The sequence below is a fragment of the Polypterus senegalus genome, chromosome 7 (assembly GCF_016835505.1).
Source record: "Polypterus senegalus isolate Bchr_013 chromosome 7, ASM1683550v1, whole genome shotgun sequence".
Classification (NCBI taxonomy): domain Eukaryota; kingdom Metazoa; phylum Chordata; class Cladistia; order Polypteriformes; family Polypteridae; genus Polypterus; species Polypterus senegalus.
In genome coordinates, this window is record NC_053160.1 from 17,033,884 (window position 1) to 17,055,817 (window position 21,934).

The 21,934-nt window shown below is 42.5% G+C and overlaps 1 protein-coding gene and 1 long non-coding RNA gene across 5 annotated transcripts in view; one reads left to right on the forward strand and one right to left on the reverse strand.

The window, feature by feature from the left end:
* LOC120532350 (sodium/potassium/calcium exchanger 2-like) overlaps nucleotides 1-21,934 on the reverse strand; it is a 335,842-nt gene that overhangs the window by 227,794 nt on the left and 86,114 nt on the right. The gene's annotated exons all lie outside the window — the stretch shown is intronic.
* On the forward strand, nucleotides 11,886-14,839 carry LOC120532352. The gene is made up of 3 exons (XR_005634278.1): nucleotides 11,886-11,950; nucleotides 12,661-12,831; nucleotides 14,716-14,839. It is a non-coding gene; the product is annotated as an uncharacterized LOC120532352 (long non-coding RNA).

Sequence of the window (21,934 nt, forward strand, 5' to 3'; positions counted from 1 at the left end):
ATCGTGTTACGTATCATAGTTTGCTTGCAGTACCGATTTATTTGCGGGAATCCGAGAGACACGTAGTGGACCGAGGGGAGGAGGGCCGGAACCTCCTCACTCACGCATCAGGGCGTTCCTTACCTCCACTTAGCTAGCCAACGAGAGAACTACTTAACGGATTTAGATTGGGTTTTTTCTATAATTTGCTTGAACATTCCGGTTAATTTTGCGACTTCTCTCATTGCGTTAAGTATCATAGTTCGCTTGCAGTATCGATTTATTTGTGGGAATCCTAGAGACACGTAGTGGACCGAGGGGAGGAGGGCCGGAACCTCCTCACTCACGCGTCAGGGCGTTCCTTACCTCCACTTAGCTAGCCAACGAGAGAACTATTTAACGGATTTAGATCGGGTTTTTTCTATAATTTGCTTGAACATTCCGGTTAATTTTGCGACTTCTCTCATCGCGTTACGTATCATAGTTCGCTTGCAGTATCGATTTATTTGCGGGAATCCGAGAGACACGTAGTGGACCGATGGGAGGGAGGCCGGGACCTCCTCACTCACGTGTCAGGGCGTTCCTTAACTCCACTTAGCTAGCGAACGAGAGAACTACTTTTTTCTACAATTTGCTTGAACATTCCGGCTGATTTTGTAACTTCTCTCATTGTGCATAGAATCAAAGTTTGCTTGCAGGAGCGATATATTCGCGCTAATCCGAGGCAGAAGCTGTGGGCTTAGGGGAGGGGGAAGAGTGATGTCAGGAGTGGGTAGCCGGGACAGGGCACTCCTCACTGTCCTGTTTCACTACTAAATGGGCAGAGCCACGGGGGACGGCTAGTATTAAATAAAATGAAGTTTTGTAGTTCGTTATCATGGTGAACTGACAGTAAAAGAGAAGGGAAGAGCTGTAGGCAATGAATGGGCAAAAGGTCAAAGCGATTGAGCATCAAAACAAAAATCACAGTCAAAAAGCAAAAGCAGTGACTGAGGAAAAATTAATCTTCTATAGATAGGAGACCATCTAGGAACAGCTTGGAAGAGATGTTGGCGAGACCAGCATGGAACGCTTAGCCTGTGGTCTGATTGTGGATCCCAATGCCCCAGTGCAGTGACGTGGTCAATGTGTTGTAAGTATGGTGCTTTCTTTCGGATAAAACATAAAACTGTGGTCCTGACCCTCTGTGGCCATTAAAAATTCCTGGAAATGTATTTTTAAATAAGTAGGGATAATCCTGATGTCCTGGCTAAATTACCCATCACAGTCTAATCATTCTGGCCCCCTAATCATCCCGTGCCTCTAATTGGCTGTTTCTCTCGTCCCTTCACCACTTAATAGCTCATGTAGCAAAAAATGGCACCATCACATCATCCAGGTGGATGCTCCACATTAGAATTGGTTGAAGTGACTCCCCACTCATTGAAGCACTTTGAGTAGCAAGTAAAGTGCCATCCATCCATCCATTTTCCAACCCGCTGAATCCGAACACAGGGTCACGGGGGTCTGCTGGAGCCAATCCCAGCCAACACAGGGCACAAGGCAGGAACCAATCCCAGGCAGGGTGCCAACCCACCACAGGACACACACAAACACACCCACACACCAAGCACACACTATGGCCAATTTAGAATCACCAAGTAAAGTGCCATATAAATGTAATTAATTAATTAATTATTATGATTCTTCATGATGGCAAAACAAGGTTTTATCTGTGAAACTCAGATACCCCAACACTGCCGAAGATGTCTTTGAAAAGGTCACTCAGATGACGTACAAATGAGCGCATTGCAGGGGATTCTGGGAAATGGCAAATACTAAAGGCTCTCTTATATTCTCTCTACACCTGGGGTACTCAGTTACAGTCATGCAGGTTTTTACTTTAACCAGTGTCTGAACCTGATTATAAACTAATAAAACAATGTTTTTTGGGACTTAGTTTTGGTTAACTAATTTGTTACGATTCAGAACATCCTTAATTTCCATGAAGGCGTTTTGTAGTTTACTGATAGTAATGCTAGGGTTTTATCACAAAGACGATAATAATAATAATAATAATAATAATAATAATAATAATAATAATAATAATAATAATAATTATAATAATAATAATGTACACGTGGCTTCAAAGTGCAAGTCTCAAGGGGGAAACTGAAAGCCTCATCACACTCGCTCAAGATCAGGCCTTGAAAACCCGGTGCCACATCAGTCAACAGCAAATGCCATCTGTGTGGTGAAGCTAAAGAGACCATCAGCCACATAGTGTCCAGATGCCATGTACTGGCCCCGAAGGAATATCTTGAACATCACAACAAGATCAGCATGTACGTGCACTGGGCACAGTGCCAACAGCTGGGTGTTCCGACGACGGACAAGTGGTACAAGCATATACTAGACATGGTCGTTGACATCAGAGACTCTGTCATCATGGTGGGACAAAACTATTCTCACAGACCGTACCATCACCACCAATAGGCCAGGCATTGTGTTCAATGACAAGAAGAGCAAGTCATGCTCCTTCATCGGTGTATTGATCCCAGATGACAACATCCTGAGCAAGGAGGCGGAGAAGATCGTCAAGTATAAAGGACTAGAGATCAAATTCAGATGCATGTGGAATATCAAGACTGGGTTCTGAGAGCAGTTGGACAAACTCCTGTGGAGATTGAGCGCGAAAAAGAAGATCAAGAAGATCACACTCCTCAGTGTGGTCCACATTCTTTGACATGTCCTCAGCTAAACAAAATGCTGAATTCAAAGCCTGAGAGGTCTGGTTTATCTCTGGCTAATGCACCAGCATACTGTTAAGTGCCGAGAGTAAGGTGTAATAATAATAATAATGATGATGATGATGATGATGATGATGATGGTATTCAAAGTGATAACAGTAGAAGAAGAAAAATAAGAAGAAAATATAATACATAATGTAGGAAATTGTGCCACTTCACAGTAACATCAGGAATAAGAGTTTGCATCCATGACCACACGTATGCCAATACTGTGATATCATTTGAAATTCATGCATGCCTGCCCATCCACACTTGGGGTAATAATCTTTACATCTGTGCCAACTACTTCAGGAAAACTAGCAATTCACATCAATCCAGCCTGCCTTAACAGTATCTCTTTTGGAGTGGTGAGGAAATGTACAAATCTCACGTGTTGTAAGGGCTTTCAACATTTGGTGCAAAATTCGAGAAATCATTACCAGACCATTACCGAGCTTCATTTTCCCTGTGGTCAAAATACGTAACGTTACCAACACGTTCATTTCGACTGACAGTGTATGGCTTTTTCTTGTAGATGAAGCAATCATGTGACCCACAAGATCTGATAGGATTATTATTCCATCACTGGCAAAATGAAATCTTTTTTACAAGTTCTTTGTTGTCCAGTGTTTCGAAACTTTCTGCCTTTCCCGAAATCTGCATGCCAATTTCTATGCCTGAAAGAAGAAATTCTCCTAGTAAGATAGGACAGCTCACTAAAGCCTGGTGAAGTTAGGAGTACAGTAATCCCTCACTATATCGCGCTTTGACTTTCGCAGGTTCACTCTATTGCGGATTTTATATGTAAGCATAACTAAATATATAATGCGGATTTTTCGCTGCTTCGCGGGTTCTGCGGACAATGGGTCTTTATACTTCCTGTACATGCTTCCTCAGTTGGTTTGCCCAGTTGATTTCATACAAGGGACGCTATTGGCAGATGACTGAGAAGCTAACCAATCAGAGCACGCAGTTAAGTTCTCCTGACTGAGAAGCTAACCAATCAGAGCACGCAGTAAAGTTCCTGTGTGCTGAATGCAGTGTTAACCAGGAAGTCTCGTCTCGTTCATTCAGCATCAACGTGTTTTGCTGTGTAAAGAGTTAACTTGCTCTTTTGTGTTTATCTTTGTGCATAGTCAAGCCCTTCGTTATGGCTTCAAAACGATCTGCTACTGCTTCAGGGGCCGTGCCCAAGTGCCAACGGAAGATGTTAACGACTGCCGAAAAGGTAAACGTTTTGCATTTGTTGAAGGAGGGGAAAAGCTACACCGCTGTAGGACGCCATTACAGCATCAATGAGGCTATGATTCTTTTTATTTAAAAAGTAGGAAAGGAATATAAGATCTACGGCCGCAGTGTCCTTTTAACCAGGGTGCAAAACGAGTTGTAAGTGGATGTAATAAGGCAGTAGTCTGGATGGAATCTGCTTTAGGGATTTGGATTGAAGACTGCCAGAAGAAGAACAACGCTGAAGAGGGTCCTTTAGAAGAGCTGTAACGCTCTCCTTTGTTGTGCAGTAAAATTAAACTCATTGTTATCGGACAAGTCATCGTGTCATTGTTGGTGAGTAACCATAATTAATTTTCTACTTACAGTACTTAGTACATGTACGTACGTTTAGTGTCACTGTACACACACATTTACTGTATACTATTTTTCTTGCATTGTACATATTTATTGCTGGTGGCCTGTCTATCGTAATGATTGTAACATATGTGATATCGGAGACACTCGATATCTTTAAAATAATATTTAGGTTTTACTGTATATAAACAGTGTGTTTACATACATAATTTCAATTAATCTTACCTAATATCTAAGAGAATACAAAGGGATTATGCTGTATAACTCTACGGGGAATATTTATAAACAGTGTGGGAGAGTTTATAGGGGCTTAAAATATACTGCTCAAAAGAATTAAAGGAACACTTTTTAATCAGAGTATAGCATAAAGTCAATGAAACTTATGGGATATTAATCTGGTCAGTTAAGTAGTAGAGGGGGTTGTTAATCAGTTTCAGCTGCTGTGGTGTTAATGAAATTAACAACAGATGCACTAGAGGGGCAACAATGAGATGACCCCCAAAACAGGAATGGTTTAACAGGTGGAGACCACTGACATTCTTCCCTCCTCATCTTTTCTGACTGTTTCTTCACTAGTTTTGCATTTGGCTACAGTCAGTGTCACTACTGGTAGCATGAGGCGATACCTGGACCCTACAGAGGTTGCACAGGTAGTCCAACTTCTCCAGGATGGCACATCAATACGTATCATTGCCAGAAGGTTTGCTGTGTCTCCCTGCACAGTCTCAAGGGCATGGAGGAGATTCTAGGAGACAAGCAGTTACTCTAGGAGAGCTGGAGAGGGCCATAGAAGGTCCATAACCCATCAGCAGGACCAGTATCTGCTCCTTTGGGCAAGGAGGAACAGGATGAGCACTGCCAGAGCCCTACAAAATGACCTCCAGCAGGCCACTGGTGTGAATGTCTCTGACCAAACAACCAGAAAGACTTCATGAGGGTGACCCAAGGGCCCCATGTCCTCTAATGGGCCCTGAGCTCACTGCCCAGCAGCATGCAGCTCGATTGGCATTCGCCATAGAATACCAGAATTGGCAGATGCACCACTGGTGCCCTGTGCTTTTACAGATGAGAGCAGGTTCACCCTGAGCACGTGACAGAAGTGAAAGGGTCTGGAGAAGCCATGGAGAACATTATGCTGCCTGTAACATCATTCAGCATGAGCAGTTTGGTGGTGGGTTAATGATTGTCTGGGGAGGCATATCCATGGAGGGTCACACAGACCGCTACAGGCTTGACAAAGGCACCTTGGCTGCCATTAGGTATCAGGATGAAATCCTTGGACCCATTGTCAGACCCTATGCTGGTACAGTGGCTCCTGGTGCACGACAATTCCTGGCCTCATGTGGTGAGAGTATGCAGGCAGTTCCTGGAGGATGAAGGAATTGATACCATTGACTGGCCACCACACTTTCCTGACCTAAATCCAATAGAACACCTCTGGGACATTATGTTTTGGTCCATCCAATGCCACCAGGTTGCACCTCAGACTGTCCAGGAGCTCAGTGATGCCCTGGTCCAGATCTGGGAGGAGATCCCCACAACACCATCTGTCATCTCATTAGAAGCATGCACCGATGTTGTCAGGCATGTATACAAGAACACAGGGGCCATACAAAGTGCTGCGTACAATTTGGAGTTGCTGCAATTCAATTTTGGCAAAATGGACTAGCCTGCCACATAATTTTTTCACTCTGATTTTTGGGGCGTCTTTGAATTCAGGGCTCTGTAGGTTGATCATTTTCATTTCCATCAAACGATGTGGCATCCTTTCGTTCCTAACACATTACCCAGTCTATATCAGTATAGATATCCAGGAGGATTTCTTTTTCCCATTGAGATCTGATGTGTTTTCAAAGTGTTCCTTTAATTTTTTTGAGCAGTTTATATAAAAATAACCATACAAACATATGGTTTCTACTTCGCGGATTTTCACCTATCTGGAACGCAACCCCTGCAATCGAGGAGGGATTACTGTAGTTTCCTAAATTAGGGAAATCGATAAAACGGTTTTATTTGTACTTCTAAGAGTAGGACCAATTTGGCCTCACTCAGATTTTTGAGGCAATTAGGACCTACTCTGAGATGCCTGATGAATACAGACAGCAGTATTTCTATTTCCTTGACAAAGATTTCTGGTTTTGCTCTGTGGTCATACGAGGGAATGACTGTCTCGATAAAGAAAATGTCAGGGCGCCAACCTGGCTGTCCCCGTTTACTTCCAAGAATTCCAATTGTAAAAGAATTCCGGCCTTGTTATCGAATTAGCAATAACATAGTGCCGATTAATTCTCTAAGATTTTTCAAGAGAAACTTGGTCTCTATAGTCACTTGGTCGTGAAGTGATGCCTCCTTTCAGGGTGGTCGTGCTTTTACGGCCCAGGCACTGGACGGGGCAGGGTCAGTTGCCTTCACTTTTTGGTTTTTCAGTTCTGTGGAGGTACAGTCTATGGCAGCGCCCCTCTCTGTCCGGGGAGGAACTACATACCTGCGAGGAACCTGGATGGGTGACAACCCTAAATGTGACATTTCACTGAATCGTTTGACTTAGGCCTGTCTTTCAAATTTTGCAATTTCTTAACATGAAATATAAAAAATAAAATTGGCAGTGACGTGCTGCTTTTTCAAGGAAATTCTCATTGGTCACAGCTTATATGAAGTGTGAAAGTACCGTGTCAGAGGAGCAGTATTGGCACACAAGAAGGAGATTTTATCACTAATTCGATAACAAGAATGGAATTCTTTTACAATTCGAGGCAAAGGAAAAACTGTTTTTAGTAGTGATTGTCAATTGTTTGAAGAAACCTTGAAGCATAGAGTTTAAGCAATCTTCACCTAATGAGTGTTCTGCCCATGCTGGAAAAAAGGCAGCTTCTATTGTAATGAAACATAATAATTTTCAAGCAATTTTGAATAAAAAAATCAATCCTATCATTTCAAAAAAGCCAATAATCAGATCCCTATGATGTAGTCCAAATTTGAAAGCACAAAAGTCATTATTTATAAAAACAAATCAAAGAAAATGCACACATTTTTTACCAAGCTTGGACAATTAGGACATTATGGTTGGTGATCTGTGGCGTAGAACATACTTGTAAATAAATAATCATGCCCCGAGAGAGTGCCTTCAGGCACATGATGGCACTGCTCTGGGCTTGATTGCAGTGCTGGGCTGATCGCACACACAAATCAGTCAGGTGCCACATTCTCACCTCGGAGAGGGCAGAGGGTCTCGTCTGCACCTGATCGGGTGGTATAAAGGAGCATGCATGGCAGAGAGGGAGAGAAAAAGAAAAGAGAAGCAAGAGACAGAAACTGAAATGGTGGTTTAAGTTGATGGAAAGAAGGAAGGAATGATGAACACGGCAGGACCATGAAGATTGGTAGAATGGAGGCACGTAGCCAGGTAGAGCGCCGTGAGGAGGAGTGTACAGCGAATGCTCAAAAGGGCTGAAGGGGGTCATTCTGGCTGCATGTCTTCAGGTAGCTGAAGTGACCCATTGCTCAAGTGGGCTCCAGCATAACACTGAGGAGTAGCAGCGGGAGTTGAAGAAGTGAGTGTGACTGTGCAGGTTGGGGCCACACTACCAGTTGCATTTCGGGAGCCTCTTGAACCTTCTACCGCTGATAACGTAACCAAGGGATGAGCCAAGTAAATGAGGTCACTCACAAAGCAAAGGGTAGGTGGTATCACACACGCACACATGGGAGGCAGCCTAAGGGGTTAACCGCGGATAAGACGTGGAGTAAGGGGTTGATGAAGTGCACTAATGTCTTTTCTCCCTCGTCCATAGATCTTCAGAAGGGAAATCCAACTAGAGCTCAACCCACTTCCGATTCCAGGCAACGCCTTCCTACTGACCTCATTTCAGCCAAGGACCGCCTCTTCCTGCCCACTGTCTATAAAGACGCAACCATCTCACCTTCCCTTTAAGTCACATATAGACTCAGTCCTTAATGACTACTCTGGTGCAATTGAAATCAATTGATTGTGTTATTGTGCGTTCCCTTAAGAGAGGGTGAGAAGCTCAGTCATCCGGGAGGGACTCAGAGTAGAGCCGCTGCTCCCCCACATCGAGAGGAGTCAGATGAGGTGGCTCGGGCATCTGATAAGGATGCCTCCTGGATGCCTCCCTGGTGAGGTGATCCGGGCATGTCCAACCGTGAGGAGGCCCCGGGGAACACCCAGGACACACTGGAGGGACTATGTCTCCCGGCTGGCCTGGGAACACCTTGGGATTCTCCCGGAAGAGCTAGAAGAAGTGGCCGGGGAAAGGGAAGTTTGGGCCTTTCTGCTCAAGCTGCTGCCCCCGCGACCCGATCTCGGATAAGCGGAAGAGGATGGATGGATGATTGTGCTATTATATACGGGGTGGATACCCAAATCTTTTTCGTGCTTTATTTCCCTTCTTACAGTGGATAAAAATATATTGCCTTTATTAAAAACCAAAACAACAAAACAGTGTCCAAAGTGCTGTGCTCTCATCAAAAAATAAATAATCCATAAAAACAAAATGGTGAACTGTGTGGAAGTTAAAAATCCATAAATAATCACAACAAAAGAGGTTAAAATTACAGAGACAGCTCAGTCCGTAAAATCCACTCATGAGCCCCAATGCTTGCCTTCTTACTTGGCATCTCCTTCCCTTTATCCTATTCGGTTAACACATACACCATAACATCGCCCTATTTAGGTATTCATTTATTTATTTTATTGAAAATTCATTAAACCAGTGGGATCTGGCATACCACTTTGAAATATTTTTAGGAAGTCACTGAGCACTGGAGAGATTACGAAGGACTAGAAAATGTCAAATATTATTCCCTTATATAAAAAGGGTGACTAGGCAGATCCAGGGACCTATAGGCCAGTAAGCTTAACAAGAATCACAGGAAAATGAATGGAAGGAATTATTAAGGATACGATTGAGCAGCACATGGCAAGAATAGGAGCTTTACTGAACAGTCAGCATGGGTTTAGAAGAGGGAAGGAGGTCGTATTTTACTAGCATGCTGGAATTCTTTGAGTTGGCAACTAAAGGATCTGATCAGAGTGGAGCAGATGATATGATTTATCTTGACTTTCTGAAAGCATTTGATTATATATATATATATGGCGGCATGGTGGCGCAGTGGCAGCGCTTCTGCCTCGCAGTTAGGAGACCCGTGTTCGCTTCCCGGGTCCTCCCTGCGTGGAGTTTGCATTTTCTTCCCATGTCTGCGTGGGTTTCCTCCGGGCACTCCGGTTTCCTCCCACAATCCAAAGACATGCAGACATTGTGCTTGGTGTGTGGGTGTGAGGTGTCCTGCGGTGGGTTGGCACCCTGCCCAGGGTTGGTTCCTGCCTTGTGCCCTGTGTTGGCTGGGTTTGGCTCCAGCAGACCCCCATGACACTGTATTTGGATTCGGCGGGTTAGAAAATGGATGGATGGATGGATATATATATATATATATATATATATATATATACAGTATAAGTGATTTAGAATATAAGTAACAAGCTGGTAAAGTTTGCAGATGATACCAAGATCGGTGGATTAGCAAATAATTTGGAATCCGTTAAATCATTACAGAAGGACTTGGATAGCATACAGAATTGGGCAGATTTGTGGCAGATGAAATTTAATGTCAGTAAATGTAAAGTATTACACATAGGAAGTAAAAATGTGAGGTTTGAATACACAATGGGCGGTCTGAAAATCGAGAGTCCACCTTATGAGAAGGATTTAGGAGTCGTAGTGGACTCGACATGATCAACTGCCTGTCAGTGTTCAGAAGCCAATAAGAAGGCTAACAGAATGTCAGGTTATATAGCGCCTTGATGTGTGGAGTACACATCCCAGGAGGTTCTGCTCAAGCTTTATAACACATTGGTGAGGCCTCATCTGGAGTCCTGTGTGCAGTTTGGGTCTCCAGACTATAAAAAAGGACATAGCAGCACCAGAAAAGGTTCAGAGAAGAGCGACTAGGCTGATTCAGGGGCTACAGGAGATGAATTATGAGGAAAAATTAAAAGAGCAGAACCTTTAAAGTTGAAGCAAAACAAGATAAAGAGGTGACCTGACTGAAGTGTTAAAAAATTATGAAGTTAATTAGTCCAGTGGATCGAGACTGTTATAGTAAAATTAGGTTATTAAGAACACCAGACACAGTTGGAAACTTGTTAAGGGTAAATTTTGCACAAACATTAGAAAGTTTTTCTTTACACAAAGAACCATAATGTAATCTAACATGGAATAAGTGACCAAGTAGTGTGGTAAACAGTAGGACTTTAGGTACGAATCAAAACTCGACTTGATGATTTTTAGAAGAATTAAGTGGACAGGACGGGCAAGTTTTGTTGGGCTGAATGGCCTGTTCTTATCCAGATTGTTCTAATCTTCTAAAAAAGCGAAAATAACAAATACTCAATCAATTACAAAATTTAGTGAAAAATTTCATATACAATGAACAGATTGGCTGGGCCTATGGCAAATCAGGGAGGGCCTGGGCCATGTTTGTTATGCACCATCTGTTGGAATGACAAATGCAATGTATATGTCTCAGTTATATGCCATTTGGTATAGAATTCGTAAAAGCAGTGTTGATGTTTCTAACGCACCATCTTTTGGAGTGACAAATGCAATGCATTTTATCACTAAAAATGCTTACGATGCTCCATCTGTTGGAATGATAAATGTAATGCATATGGTTCAGTTATATGCCATTTGATGTGGTTTTTGTAAAGGCAGTGTTAATGTTTGTGATGCACCATTTATTGGAATGACAGATGCAATGCATTTTATTACTAAACATGTTTATGATGTGCCACCGGATGGACACACAGCAACTGGAATGACACACAGACAGGCACACAAACACTTATCCTTTTATTAAGGTCGATGCAACAAAACCATAATACATGCCTTGATTACTGACCCAGATTTTACTAGACTCCATAAATCTAAAGCACATTTATATCAAATTACCAATGAACTATCTATGAAATTTGCCCTTGAAGGCCTCTAAAGGCTAATACACTCGTTTAAAATGGGTCTTTATTGATCACATTTTCTCATATTTCTCTGTCTCTTCTAAGCGTCTCCTTAATCTCATTGAGTCCCCTGCCTGCCATTAGACTTGAGTTTTCTTCTAAATATCCAGGAAAATGGTTTTTCCTTACATGAATGCAGTCAGCTGGGAAATCATAACCTTCGTTTAAACTCCGAAGCAACCAGTTGACCTTGAAATGAGACGACGATAAGCCACAGTGGAGTTGTTGAATACTAAGATCAGCAACTGCAGACTCTGAGCTGAAGGAATATAAATGGACAATTTTAGATTAGAGTCCACCATAGCAGAGTATTATTTCAGTTTGAATGATGCTGTAGAAAGTATCCGATATATTAGGGAAGTGGGCACGTGTGTGACTGCCATTCTGTCCTTGTTTGGTGCCCAAAGCTGCCTGCTCAGGTATCGACTCTCTGTGATAGAAAATGACATACTGTAACATAACATTCACAGGCCTGCTTAATTAGGGGACACAAGGGAGCAGATCCTTTCCTGACAACACTGGGTACAAGACAGGGGCCAAACATGGAAGGTGCCACAGTCCACTGCAAGACCACTGACTTATGCTGAGGGTGAGTCAAATGAAAACTTTAAAACTGAGATAGTAATTTATTGATTATGGTTTAGAAATTATTTTTAATTGAAAAATTAGCAATTTGCTATCTACCCATTTTATAATGCCTTTCACAACTATCTATCTATCTATCTATTATATAGTGCCTTTCACATATCTATCTCTCTATTATATGGTGCCTTTCATATCTATCTATCTATCTATCTATCTATCTATCTATCTATCTATCTATCTATCTATTATATAGTGCCTTTCACATATCTATCTATCTATTATATAGTGCCTTTCCTATCTATCTATCTATCTATCTATCTATCTATCTATCTATCTATGTAGTGCCTTTCATATCTATCTATCTATCTATCTATCTATCTATCTATCTATCTATCTATCTATCTATTATATAGTGCCTTTCATATCTATCTATCTATCTATCTATCTATCTATCTATCTATCTATCTATCTATCTATCTATCTATCTATCTATCTATTGTCACATACATGCGCATGGGAGGCAGCTAAAAGGCTTAAAAGAAGGTAATTCCTGATCAGACCAGGAGGTGTCAGAGTGCATTAATCCTTTCTCTTTGCTGTTTTACCATTGCCACTGTTATGTACCTTGTGTTTTGTGGGTAGTCCCTCAAGATGCGGGGTCACCTGCCAATCACCGCCAAGAAGTGCATTAATCCTTTCTCTTTCTCCCTGCAGACCAAATGTGGGAAATTCCTCCTGGCTCCCATGAAGACATCACTTCTGGTTCCACCTCCCAAAAAGCCACAGCCCAATGACCTAATTTCCAGTTCCTGATCCAAGATCCCTCCTCTTCCTGTCGTACAGCTATATATCCACCATGTGACGTTCTGTTTTGGACTCTTGTCTGTAAAGACTATTTTTCTCAACCTTATCTATCTATCTATCTATCTATCTATCTATCTATCTATCTATCTATCTATCTATCTATCTATCTATCTATCTATCTATCTATCTATCTATCTATCGTTCCTTTCAAAGGTATCTCTTATGTGTCATCCTCTATATATCTATCTATAGGGTGGTCCAGATCTAATTATTCAATTTTCATTACGTTATAACTTATTAAGTTTATTACAGTTGTGCTTGAAAGTTTGTGATCCCTTTAGACTTTTCTGTATTTCTGCATAAATATGACCTAAAACATCATCAGATTTTCACTCAAGTCCTAAAAGTAGATAAAGAGAAACCAGTTAAACAAATGAGACAAAAATATTATACATGGTCATTTATTTATTGAGGAAAATGATCGAATATTACATATTTGTGAAAAGCTGAGTGAAAATCTGATGATGTTTTAGGTCATATTTATGCACAAATACAGAAAATTCTAAAGGGTTCACAAACTTTCAAGCACAACTGTACATAGAGAATTCACAAAAAATAATTCTTGTTGCCGATAGATGGCAGCACCTGCCCTGCATTCCAAAATGGCGGGGAGACGGTTGTCAGTCGAACAGCGGGTGCGATGTGTTCGCCTTTTCATAATTGCATAATTAGATCTGGACCACCCTGTATTGCATAGTGTCTATCATATCTATCAATCTGTGATTTAGTGCCTTTCATATTGGCGTCTGTCTCTTAAATACAAAACTAAAGAATAAAAACCTGGAGCATTCATTTGTTAGTCCACTTTCTAAGCTCAAATTTTCAAGTTCATGTGACTGCCACCTGGACCCTATGGCACCGGGAGCAATGCCAGAACCAACCTAAGCTGGGAAGCCAATCCACTAATGCCCATCTTCACCGTGGGTGCCAATCACAGCTTGATGCTGAATTGTGGGAGGACACCAGAGTCCATAATAACAACCACATCAACATGGGAACACGTCCATTAGATCTGGAAGGTGTCATTCTCTTAGAGAACAGACCTCTAAAAACAGAAAGATGCATTTGATTTTTATAATTAATACTTGAACTGCAGTTCTGGTAATGTTTATCTGTTTACATGTTTTTAATTTACACTATTATGTTATTTCTGTCTGCCGGTTTCTTAAGAGATATTGCTTGTGTACTGTCTGAGCCAGTACTTTCTTATTAATTTCAACTAACTTGTCAAATAGATGGTAAATGTATCATACATTCAGGACAAAGGGATTTCCTTTTACAGTACCTCTGGATGTCTGGATGGCCTCCACAGACACAGAGTCTGGTCTCCAAGGACCAGAAGTGTGTGCGTATGTTCAGTCAGATTCTATCCATCCATTAGGAAAGTGTCCCAATTCATTTTAACATCGACATGTCTTGATAGTGCCACCAGAACCTCTAGGGCAACAACTTGGAGGGAGAGAACTATACCCCTCTGCAACAGGATAGCTCCATCCAAAAGTCTTCTTCAGAAGATTGCCCTCTGGGGTTACAAGATGTCAGTCTAATCTCAGAAGATGGAGCCTTCAAGTAATATCAAACCCTATGAGATTGTGGTGAAGAAGAAACAACCAGCTACTTGTATCAATGCCCGTCATGACCTACCAGCCGCACAGTGAATGACCTGATGATGGCTAAGGCTGACACAATTAACGTAGCTAAACTTTGGATGAAACATATTCTGTATAAGTGATATGGGTATTCTTTCATTCCCTCCAAATTTTGACCTACCCTCTTGTTACTGTCATCTATAAGATTAAATTTAGTGTCACACACAGGAGACGGTCAGTGGGCTTGAATAATCATAACGCAACGGGTCAGGGGGTCGATGAGGTACACTAATGTCTTTTCCTCCCTCCTCTGCAGGTCATCTGATGGGAAGACCACCCGAAGCCAACGAGGTTACACTTCCGTCTCCAGACCACACCCTCTTACAGACTTCATTTCCACCTGTCCCCGCTGGACCCTCCTCTTCTTTCCCACAACCTATAAAGCCCACCCACCTGCCTTTCCCTTACAGTGGATTCAGTCCTCAGAGATCACTCAGTGGCCAACTCACTGCTCTTTGATAGAAAACATACAATATATGCGGTGGATCCCCAAGAAAAAGAAAGGTGGACCCCACAAACTTTTTTTGGGAGGCTATCTTGTGTTTCTTTTACATTAGGCTATGATTTAACCTGTAATGGGTTCAATTGTATTGATTTTTATGATGTCCTGTATTACTGCGCTTTTGATGTGATATTATTGTGTGACAATGGGCCACCACACTGGCAGGTAATGTGAATTGCAGGAATTATAACGTCACAGTGGCACCAGTCCATATGGGTGGGATATGTTCGACAGCACGTGTACAGTCAGTCCTGGAAAGTGATGTGTTGGAAGCAGGAAAAAATGGGCAAGCATAAGGATCTGAGCGACTTTGACAAGAGACAAACTGTGACGGTTAGATGACTTGGGGGGGCAGTGGGTAGTACTGCCACCTCGCAGTTAGGAGACCGGGGTTCGCTTCCTGGGTCCTCCCTGCGTGGAGCTTGCATGTTCTCCCCATGTCTGTGTGGGTTTCCTCCCACAGTCCAAAGACATGCAGGTTAGGTGCATTAGCAATTCTAAATTGTCCCTGGTGTGTGCTTGGTGTGTTGGGGGTGTGTGTGTGTGTGCCCTGCGGTGGGCTGGCGCCCTGCCTGGGGTTTGTTTCCTGCCTTGCACCCTGTGTTGGCTGGGATTGGCTCCAGCAGACCCCCATGACCCTGTAGTTAGGACACAGCAGGTTGGATAATGGATGGATGGATGTAGTGCCACCTTGGGATGTCTGCAGTGGGCAGTGCATATTTTTTTTTTCCCTTCACCAACATGTATTCCTAAGGTCTATTCCTACCAGGGCTGAATGGCATAGCTTCTTACAAATGGACATTAGAATGGCATAATGCAACAAACTGCACTGCCAACTTTAGAGTAGTAGAGCATATCAGTGAACAGTTTGGTTTTAAAAACCCACTGCATAGCACACATTAATGTTTATATTGTTTAACTTAGCAGATGCTTTAATCCAAAGCGACTTACAAAAGAAGTCGACATAACTGAGTAAACATCAATCTGAGGGGATTGTTTGGGAAGAAGCGCTACAAAATTGAACATCTCAGATGAAGATCCTTAAACCACTGTAACGGACAGCCAGGATTCTTACCCAGACACTAGGTGGCGCTGTTGCACTAGGTGGCGCTGTTGCCCCTTAAACCTAACAGACAGACATGCAGGACACCGGGTAAAAGCACCAAGAAGTATTTTTAATTAACTTTTCTTCTTGTACAGTGCCCTCTAATCACCACAGCCACAATAGACAATCAAATGAACACAATAAGCACGATATTATCTCTTTGTCTTTCTCCTCCACGCCTCCCAGCAAGGTTCGTCCACCTCCACCCGACTCTGGCTCCCTTGCCTGGTTTTCAACTGTCCTTTATATAGTCCTTGACCCGGAAGTGCTTCTGTTCTTCCTCCCACGTGACTTGCCACACTTCCGGGTCAGGTGGAGAATTCAAGTTCTTTAATCAGCCCGGAAGTACTTCAGGGTTTCTGTCCTCATGACTTTCTAGTACTTCGGGGATACAAGGAAAGCATGAGTCCCCAGGTCCTTCCACTGCACCCCCTGGTGGCACCCACGGTACCCAACAGGGCTGAGATACCGAACTCCAAGTCCCAGGATGCCCTGTGGATATCTGGGGCACCACTACATTCCAGGGGAGCTTCCATCTAGCGTCTTGAGGGAGGCAGTGTCTAAAACTTGCTGCCTTCCCCCATCCTTCTTTTCTTGGGGCGTCCTGGTAGGGATGAGCTACTGGGCGTCTCTTACAATCCATAACAGAAGAACCAGGGGAAGGAGCTTGCATGGGGCAATACCTCCTCTGGGACGACAGAGGGCAGCCCCTCTCGGCAGGCTACAGTGCCACAGGTTTGGAGCATGGAAACTCAACCCTGCTAGGGCCTGTGGCCACCACCAGGGGGCGCAATGAAGAATGGGTGAGCCCTTCTCTGTAGGGCTACTGCCACACCCTAAAGTGCAGCCGGAAGGAGATCATGGAACACCTGGAGCACTTCGGGGTGCTCTGTGAAAGGGGCCAGCTGTCACAACTCAAGGAGCCAGAGTTGGGAGGAAGAAGGACAAAGCCTGTTTGGAGGACTGGAGGAGAAGGGACGGTGCTGTATATGCTGGCTCCTTATATACCGTGGTGAGAAGTGGGGAGCAACAGAAAAACACTTCCTCATGGAGGAATAAAACATGTATTGCGTGCTGAACTTGTGTCCTGCCTGTTTGTGTCGGGTTAGGGTGGCTGTATGCCACATAGAGCAACACAAGACTAACCACACTTCTCTTAGCTACTACTGTAAGACCCCCATATTAAACACATCATTAGTCAATTAGGCAGATGATCACAGAGCAAGTGGGTCTTCAAATGTTTCCTAAACCCAGTGAGAGGAGCCAGCGGTTCAGACGCCGCTTGTTAGCTTGTTCCACGAGCTGTAATCTACATGTGAGATTTGATGCCAGGCAAATGTGGCATCACTAGACAAAATTCAACAGCAGACCTAAGTGGGTGAGAAGGAGCAAAGGACCTTATGAGTGCCTCCATCTATACATGGGTGACTACCCTGTGGACAAACATCAAGGATTTGAATTCGATGCACGCTGTTACTGGGAGCCAGCGGAGTGACAAGTGCCCACTGAGCTGGTTGGATTTAAAAGGTGTATTGAAATAAGAGTTCCTCTGTGTTGCGAGGCCAGTCCAACCTGTCATTGGTTTGGATCACCAAGTACTTACAGGAGTGGACCACCTCTACATCCACTCCTTGAATAATGACCGGACAGAGAGGATCTTTGGTTTGGCCAGTGTTGAGCAAGTTCACACCTCAGAAGAACTCGTTCAAAGTTCAGTTCACACAGATTAAAAGGAATAAATTCTCGTTCATAGTTCACCATTTCAATTTTGAACTAGTTCATGTTCAGCTTATTTTGTATTTTTTAAGGAGTGAGAATAAATGACCCATGAGTTGACTTTTTTCAATTTTGCATGCCTTATATTAGGCTATTACAGTGTTCTTGAATAAAATACAATAATTATGAAGACTTTTTTATTTAAATACACTTTATTGAGTTATACCCAGCAACAAACACGTATAACCATATATGGTAATATTCTCCTGGTCAAAAAAGAAATTAAATACCGGTAGATGCAAGTAATCTTATAAATTACCGCTCCATTTCACAAATGGTGACTGCAGAACCAGTGTGTTGGTGAACTAATCGATTATGCTGCTGGTCAAAATTCACGTCACATATTGCATGTCCAACAGGAAAAAATATAAAGTGGCCTCACGAAGTACAACATTTTCCTAAAAGCGAAAGCGGAGCTTCACCGCATGCTCATGTCAGTGGGGTTGCAGCTTAAGCACAAGCAGGCAGATACAGACAGTGCCTATTTCATTTGACGCTATTTTTTCCGAAAACAAATAAATGGCAAAAAATTCATACAAAATAAATTTTCATAAAAATCCACTATTTTTGCTTATCCGAATACCGTATTCGGATTCGGCTCCACCCCTATATTTTAGGGTAGGGCAAAACGTTTCATCTGGATCTAAACCAGATCGAGAATGTCACATAAAACGGAACTAGCTCACGTTCAAGTTCTTCATTTGCAAATACGTTACGTTAAGTTCACCGTTCTTAGAAAAATGAGCTTGTTCAATTGAACTACAGTAGTTCATGCACAACACTGGGTTTGGCGAACGTCAGTAACCATGTCCTTGGTTTTGCTGATGTTAAGCTGCAGTCAGTTCTCTTTGCCACTTCAAATAAAATTTAAGATGTGCTTTTTTATGATGATAATGATCTGACTTTACAGAGAAAAGAAACAAAAACTAAGAGCTTCATGTAGGCCACTCGCTTTGTGATTTCATTACTTGACTACTGAATGCATTACTACAAAATTACTGTAGTTTGGTTATTATACGGTCATAGCCAGTGGTAGGACTAAGAGCTGGCTGTACTCTTCATTGTTTGTTATGGCTGCTGACTACTGAAACAAATTCACATGACGAGTCCAGAGCACCTAAAAAAGACAAGTCGGAAACGAGTCACATGAAACATTCATCCATTTTCTAACCCGCTGAAGAATACAGGGTCACGGGGTCTGCTGGAGCCAATCCCAGCCAACACAGGGCACAAGGCAGGAACCAATCCTGGGCAGGGTGCCAACCCACCGCAGGACACACACAAACACCAAGCACACACTAGGGCCAATTTAGAATCGCCAATCCACCTAACCTGCATGTCTTTGGATTGTGAAACCGAGTGCCCGGAGGAGACACGGGAGAACATGCAAACTCCACGCCTGAGCAAAACATTTTGTGTAAAATTAAATCCATGGAGAAACTCAATGTCCGCTCTACCGACAATTCACCAATCAAAAAACAGCATTCATTAGAACCCGCCCCCTCCACTTTGACAACTGAAAGTGGCAGCTTTCATTTCAAGTTGTGTTTCTAAAGAAGACATAAAGAAAAGCAATAAAAATGTATTTCACGGCCCATTTAATTATTTATATCCACACTTCACACTTCACCGCACCTTTACTAATTTAACAATTAATTTATTTCATCCATCCATCCATTATCCAACCCGCTATATCCTAACTACAGGGTCACAGGGGTCTGCTGGAACCAATCCCAGCAAGGCAGGAAACAAACCCCAAGCAGAGCGCCAGCCCACTGCAGGGCACGCGCACACACACACACACACACACACCTTCATTTTGTTCAAAATATTGTTCCATACTAATTAAGCAATTTAATTGGAACAAAAACCTGCAGGCACTGTGGCCTTCCAGTACAGCACTTGAGGATCTCTGTGTCCTGGGAGTCTCATTTATAAAATTTCAAGCATAAAAATATGCATATGGCAAAAAACAGGAAAATATGATTGGCAGAAAAAAAATGTTATAAAATCTTATATTTTATGTAAAATCTTTACAAATCACACTCATCTTGTAAACATGTGTACAAGAGTGAGCCCAGCCTTGTAGATGCCCTGAAACATCCATAAATGGAGCATGCTAATTAACCTCATGCATATGCTATCAGGGTGCTGCAGAATTTCATTGGCTGGTAAAGCAGCCACACCCTCCTGACACATCAAGAGCCACCACCTGCATTCAAGAGTATCGGGCCACACTCCGCATCTGAGAGCGCAAGACCATGCATGGCATTATAGCGGCTTTCCACTGCACTCTGGGGGTTAGGGAAAGGCATACGATGCCAGCATCTGAGTGAGTGGGAAGGCACACGTAAAGACTGGATTGTTGTTACAGTTACTAGCACAGGCCATATGAAATACTGAGAGTTCAGGCAGTTACCTTACTAACAAGCCAGCCACCACATACAGCACCGTCACATCTGCCAAAGCTACTTTGCCTCAAAATAAATGAAACATGGGAGGACCGCTGGCCATTGAGGCACAATGTTTGCCTGTCACATTTTGGTTGACTTATGCATTAATGAAATGTCACTGCTTACGGTTAACAAAAACACCTTCATTCTCACTAGGTGCCTTTATTGCAATATAAGTGCTAATTTACTTTTTATGTTGGCAAAAACACATTATGTTTTATGTGTGTGTACCCACACCATACAATAACTGGATATAGCACTTCACCAGTCACTAAATGGCTTCCAGCACAGCGGGCATGATGGAGTGAAGCTTGGCTGAGCTATTCCTGATCTGTCGGCCAATTCACTGAGAAGTGACACCAGGTAGCCAATATAAACTGACCAATAACCAAAAAGTTCTTCAGTGCAAATACACAGGACTTGCCCTCTTGAGTCTGTATAACATCTTCATCACTTTTACGGAGTAATATGTTAGTCACGTCATGTGTCATGTTATACACAAGCCGTCATTTAGCTGGTGGCATATGATCAAGAGCTTCATATGGGTGGGTAAGAATTGCCGTAAACATCCTCATGTTCTTCCGTCAAATTTTCTTTTATAAATCCCATCATTTGCATGGTATGTGTGTAGGCAAGTTTTATACAGTAAATCTGGCCCCAGGTCCTGTTAATTGTATTCTTTATTCTCAGTTTGCCTTCCCTTTTTACATTTTCTTTGTGTAATTTAAAGTTGGATCAACATGTTTATTTATGTTCCCTTTATATTATTTCATTAGTTTGCATTTTAGTTATTGTGTTTAGTACATGTTGTTATGTGTTCCCCTATATTCCTCGTACTTTGTGGGTGGTTCCCCAGGAGGCGGGGCCACCTGTCTGTTTCTGTGTGTAGAACCACCCCTAGCCCTCTAAAGGTAGGGGAGACCCCCAGGTTCATTTTGTCTGTTCTCTTGTGTTTTTTCTGGAATCCTAATATTAGTTTTGAATTAACAGATTTCGGACTTCCGCTCTGTTTATGACCTCCCTCTTTGGATGACTGTATTCAGACTTTGTTTGCATTTTGGGCTTACCCTGTACACTTTTTTGCACTTGTGCAAACATTTTGTATTACAGAGCCTTGTGAAAATAATATTTTTTTTTATCTTTAAATAGATTTTTTTGTCTGACCTTTATTGTAAAGCACAAAGTTTACGGTTATCCTCTCCCTGTCAGGACTTGTGCTAATGGTTTTTTGGACTTATGGTTCTGTAGTCAGTTTTACCTTTTTGAGGGCCTGCTCCCCCTGAAGTCAGAAGATCTCCCGTGTAAACTGACTGAGATCCCAATCTTTTCCAACTTTGCGTTAAAACAAGTAATCAACAGAAGTGCTGTAAAACTTTTGGATGGCACAGTACATGTCATCGTGCTTTGTTTGAGGCTCCACCCTCTCATAAATATTAATGAGTTACTTTAGAGAGGCAGAACACATAGAAGTAGTTTTGACTTTTTGCAACATAATGGTATGTTTATCCACTAGATGGCAGCATCTAGTTTTTCAGGTTTAGCGCTGTGAAGCAGACTGTTACACGTCACTCAGAGTCTAACTCAGGCTTAACCGTAATAACATAGAAATTCAAGCCTGAGTCGCAGTGGTGGTTAACAT